Genomic DNA, 6,153 nt, shown 5'->3' on the forward strand with positions numbered 1-6,153 from the left:
GATGTCCTGCATGGCGGGTCGCACTGTAGCACTTCGCGCCTTGGCTTGACGATGGCGTCTTGACGGGGAGGTGGAGGAGGTGCTCCGTGGGCCACGCCATGATGCAGGAGAGCCCCCAGCAGCGCTGACGAGCTCGGCGATGCGGTCCAGCCAGTCTTCACACAGGTCGTCAAAGGGGTGGTAGCGCAGGAGCTCACACGCCATGAGCAGCGTAGCCTCCACGTCCACTGGGCCGCGACGAGCATGGGACTATGAACAGGCCAGAGTCAGCGACGGGGTGGCGGTGCGCCCGTCATGCCGCACAGAGGGTTGAAGTGACGAAGCTTGCTCCTCGTGCCCTCCCGGGTTGGTGGCAGTGTTGGCGGCAGGCGACGGAGAAGACGAGGAGGCCCGCTGGCATGTGACGTCTAGGCGATGTGAGCGGCGAGGGCGGCACGACGCTCAGCGCGGGTTCGACAAGCGTCAGCCATGGAAGTGGTGGAGCGGTTGTGACTCGACCGTCGGAAGATAGGCTCCAACCCACGCCTACCTGGCGCGCCAAATGTTGGATTTCGGGTTCCACAGACCCTTTAGAGGTTCGAACTCTGGGGTGCGTGCGAAGAACTCGTCCTCCCCAGTCTGCCTGCTAGCTCTTTAATCCCACGGCCTAGCTCAATGAACCGAATGGATAAGAGACACACCAGTTCACCCATGTTGGTCCAACAAACCCTGGGTCTGTTGACCAACTGTGCACAAGCCCAAGATCAAGATTGAAGCACCAGCTTAAGTCAGAGATTGAAGAACCAAGAGATTCGAAGAACCAACATGCATCTTAGAAGGACCAAGATTGAGCCTAAGGAGCAAGATATCAGCAAGAGAAGGGCCTCCCTTGCCGGGCATGCGAGCTCTGCAAGGGGCGAGGCCACCACCAGAAGCAAGCGACCGAGGCTCCCCGGTAGAGCCACCCAGGGCTCGAGGGGGGCAGAACCACCCCACCAACCACTCAAGTACGACTCACGTTGTCAATCAGTGCAGTGTCAAGCCGTAGGATGATTAAGTGGCAGCCATTCGCCGCATGGCAGCCATTTCCTACGGAGATGCCTACAAATGACACCCGTCCTACGAGGTGTCAAGAGAACAGGTGCGGAGATGGCGAGATAGACCGGCAGGCCTTGCCGGGAGACCAGTGATGTGACACTAAGCGACGCATTTAATGTACCCTGTTAGCCCACAGAGTTAGGTATGATAGCACTATTTGCTATCATATCAGTGGATAATGACCACTTTGCCACTGTGGTGATCCATTAATCTATAAAAGGATGCCCATGGCACTCATAGATGGGTTAGAAGATTGGAAAATTGACAACCCCAAGCCACCACACGCGCGTAGTCGCTGTGCCCATGAGGCAAATCTTGCCGAGCAAAGTGTACTATAGACCACCACATTCATTCTTCCATCAATCCACTAAAGAAAGAGTAGGGTCTTACGCCTCGCGGTGGCCCAAACCTGGGTAAATCACTTGTGTGCTCTCTGCCGTGCCGCTGGACGCTAGTTTGCTCTTGGTGCAACGCGCCGTCCCCCAGCCGAACCAACAAGGGGCCACCCGGTCCCATAGGTGGCCGCGGAAATCCCGTGACTTCTTTGGTGCGCCAGGTAGGGGGAGTGCTTGCGCGAACATGAGAGCGTACGCCGCGCTTCATCTTCATCGACATCTTCATCCTCGGCACCACCATCGTCCATGGAACCCAAGAAGAAATCTGGCACCTCGGCCCACCCATCCACCTTGAAGGCTCCACGGCCCATGGCCTCTCACACCACGGGTGACACGGGGGCTTGCGAGGACGTGGACGCTGCTGGGGGCATGGTTGGAGAAGGTGGCACCATTGCCACCTCCCCCGCGGCCGACATAGGGGCCGGAGCTACTGGAGGAGAACAACATCAGCAGCGTCTCGACGGTCAAGCTCTTCAAGGTGCGGGTGAGGGGGTCACTTCGTCTATGCCCCCTCCTCTCGCCGACAAGCACAGCCGCAACAACGGCACTCGGTCCGACGCGAACCATTGCCCTCCGGTCGCCCCCGTCACAGGAGCGGCCGCAAAGCATGTGCGTCCTCCTGGACGAGCCAGCCAGGCTGCTGCGCTCGGCGGAGCCGCGGATATTCAAGCACCACCGCCGCGCGACCCCGCTACCGTGGTGGTCGCCCCACCACAGCATGGGCGTGGCGCCGCCGCCCTCGCCGCCGCCACTGGCACTATCCGGAGCCAAGTGATGGCGCGGTCAGCATCATTGCCATCCATGCCAAGCACAGCCACGGAGGCCACGGAGCGAGCTCAGTTATTGCTGAGGTTCCCGCCAGCAGCCGAGCATATGGATGGGTGGCGTGCCACCATCCAAAGCCTGCTCGGTTTCGCCGAAGCTGGAGGCTCACGACGAGCTTGCCCACTGCAACCTCCCCAAGCAACAGCCACCGCCCGTGCCGCTAGTCATACAAAGGGGCCGTCTCCATGGTTCAGTCCCCGCCACGGCAGCCGGCGAGGGCGCATCAGAATCAAGACCCTGACGACATCTCGATGCCTCTTCTGACCCTCGAGCGCGTCCAGGACAACGTCGAACCCCGGAAGACAGGCAATGGGGAGACGCGCGCGTTGTCGCTGAACGGCACTCCAATGATCCCCGCCAGACCGACGAGTGCGACGGCCTCAATGTCGACGAGCCTGCGCTCGGTGTTGGCAGGTGCCTACCCTTCGAGGTTGGCTGCCCTGTCTTTACACAAGAGCCGCGGCAAGTTCGTTGTCCATCCATTTGCACGTTCAAGCTATAGATACCTGAGAAGTACAACGGGAGGCTAAACCCGACAGAGTTTCTGAGCATCTATACCATCGCTGTTCAGGCTGCCGGGGGAAGAGATGAGAAGGTGTTCGCAAACTACTTCCCTTTGGCCCTAAAGTCCAATGTGAGGTCATGGCTGATGCACCTGGCAGAGAACTCCATTTCGTCATGGGCAGACCTATGCCACAAGTTCATCGGTGCCTTCACCGGTGGCCACCAAGAGCCCAGCGAGGCCAGCGACCTGCAGCTTATCCAGCAGAAGGAAGGAGAAACCCTCTGTAAGTGTCACATCCCTAGTTCTGGTATGACCTAGACTAGCTAGTCATTTGTGCATCATGTTTAAATTCCATTTAAATTTGAGTTGGGGATTTGTGAAACCCTCAGAATTCATTTCTGGAAATGACCCAGATAAAAATTGCTCCAAAAGGGTCCAAGAAAATGTTCATGTTACTCTCTGAAAATATTGGACAGAGGTAAAAAATCAAACCAATATTTTTAGGAGCTCACAAATATTTATTTTGGCCATTTTGAATTAATGCAAAATTATTTGCTTTGGATATACATATGTATATGTTATATAAATAATATATATCCAAAAATTATGCTTGTTGTTGAGGAGCTCTTGAATAATACCACCAGCTCCTACAAAAATTGGCATAAGAAAATAAATTGATTTAGTATTTTTCACTAAATCAGAAACAAATGTCAGAAAAATAAAAAATAAAAAGGAAATGGAAAAACTAACCTACGGCCAGTTCCCGTGCTTGCCCAGCACTGTGCGGCCTGGCCGGCCCAGTTGGCCAGCCCAGCCCACTTGTCCCCCTCCCCTGTCACCTTCCTCCCGCCAGGAGGACGGGCGCGTGCCCGACGCGCGTGCACCGCCGCGCCGTGCCACCTCCTCCCTCCCTGCATGCCTGTCCCTCCGCCAATGCGTCAGGACGGCCACGCGCCCCCCGGACCCTCTCACTGTCCCGAGTCCTCTCCTCTCCTCTCCCTCGCTTTCTCGCTCACGGCCGAGCGCTGCCGTCGCCACCGGCCACCGTTGTCGTAGCCACCACCTCCCCCTCGCCCTCTCCCCGTGCTCTGAACCTCTGCCATGAAGCCGGCTACCTCCTCGTCGAGCCACGCACCTCCGGACGGCCTCCATCGTTGCCACCGTCGTCTTCTTCACCGCCGGCTGCCGTGGATCCCCACCGCCCGCACGTCGCCGTCCGGAGTAATCAAGGGAGCCGCGCTCGCCGATTCATGGTAGAATGGACGGACGCCCCGGCGCTTGAAATAGGCGAGGATCGGTCCCTCTCGCTTGGAAGTGAGGTGCCCGGCGGCTGGGTCATATATTTCTATGGTGCCTTTGCGCGACAAGGCGAGGGGGCTGGAGCAGTGCTCATCTCGCCCACTCAGGACAAGCTCTACTATGTCGTGCAGCTCTGCTTCCAGCAGGGCGAGAAGTTATCCAACAACGTTGCAGAGTACGAAGGCCTCATAGCCGGCCTGAAGGCTGCGACGACACTGGGGGTGAAACGTCTCACCATCAGGGGCAACTCGCGGCTCCTCGTCAACTTCTCCAACAAGGTATATGAGCCAAAGAACAAACACATGGAGGCATACCTTGCAGAAGTGCGCAAGATGGAGAAGTAGTTCCTGGGCTTGGAGTTGCAGCACGTGCCCCGGGGAACCAACAAGGAAGCTGAAGGCATCGCCAGAAGGGCATCCAAGCGACAGCCCCAAGAGCCTGACGTCTTCGAGGAGGGGCTCTTCAAGCCATCGGCGACACCATCGCTTTCCAGGACAGTGCAGCCTCAGGAGGAGCTCCCACAGCCGCCTGCCACGAGAGCCCCAGCCTATGGCCCGACTTCGGGAGCGCGTCTACTCTTGGCGCTCGAGCCCCAGGAGGGATGCTGGACCAAGGAATTCAAGGAATACCTGATGCAAGGGATGCAACCGTAGAAGGAGGAGGATGCGGAGCGTGTGACCCGGCAAGACACGGCATACTGCATCTAGGATGGTGAGTTATATAGGAAGTGGCCAAATGATGTTTCACTATGTTGCATCTCTAGGGAACAGGGGAAAGAGCTGCTAGCCGACGTACACGGCGGGGACTATGGGCACCACTTGTCGTCATGAACCCTCATTGGCAAGGCATTCCGCAGCGGATACTACTGGCCTACGGCACTCAACGACACAGCTGAGCTCGTGAGATCCTGCGAGGCCTGCCAATTCCATGCCAAGCAAATCCATCAGCCAGCTCAGGGCCTCCAGACCATTCCACTCTTGTGGTCGTTCGCAGTCTGGGGACTAGAGATCTTGGGCCCGTTCCCTCGAGCGCCTGGGGGCTACCGATACCTCTAAGTTGCGATCGACAAGTTCACCAAGTGGGCGGAGGTGGAAGCCGTCCGCACCATCCCAGCTGACTCTGCGGTCAAGTTCATCAAGGGACGAATGAGCCATTTTGGTGTCCCCAACTGCATCATCACCGATAATGGCACGTAGTTCACCAGTAATCTCTTCAAAACGTACTGCACTAACCTTGGAACGCAGATTTGCTACGCTTCAATGGCGCACCCCTGGAGCTATGGCCATGCTAAACGCGCCAATGCGGAGGTCCTGAGAGGCCTCAAGACCAGGACCTTAAAGAAGAGGCTCAAAGCTTGCGGCAGGGGCTGGCACGATGAGCTGTAGTACGTGTTGTGGTCCATCTACACCGCCTCCACCAAGCCCACGGGAGAGACCCCGTTCTTCCTCGTCTACGAAGCAGAAGCGGTCCTCCCTCATGAGGTCAAGCATCGCTCTACACGGGTCCTGGCGTTTGATGAGACGCAGAGGGATGCCACGCGGGGGATGGACCTCGTGCTGGGGGAGGAACGCCGTCGCGAAGCTACACTACGAGCGGCAAGATACAAGTAGGCGTTGCGGCGGTACCACTATCGCAGCATCCGCTCCAGGACGCTCGAGGTGGGTAACCTCGTCCTGAGGCGGGTGCTCTCCAGGAAAGGGCTGCACAAGCTCCCATCCATGTGGGAGGTCCCGTTCAAGGCCGTCCATATCTGCAGGCCTGGTGCCGCGCGCCTGGAGACATAGGACGGGGTTCCCATCCAGAACGCCTGGAACATTCAGCATTTCCGGAAGTTCTACCCATGAAGAAAGGCCCAGCGCCTGTGAAGAAGGCCTAGTGCGTGTGCAGGTCTCCGCTTGTGACACTCTCACGTAATAATGAGTGGGGCTGTACATGCCCCGGAGTCTCAGGAGTGCCGCCCTCGGGCCTCGGGGGCTCCCTCCCACGTCCTAGTGGCAGCACTTAGCTCCGCGCTGGTGAGAAGACATGCAGACTAGACTATGTGCCGGACGC

This window comes from Triticum urartu, chromosome 7A (assembly GCF_056163025.1).
Source record: "Triticum urartu cultivar PI428250 chromosome 7A, HENAU_Tu73, whole genome shotgun sequence".
NCBI lineage: Eukaryota > Viridiplantae > Streptophyta > Magnoliopsida > Poales > Poaceae > Triticum > Triticum urartu.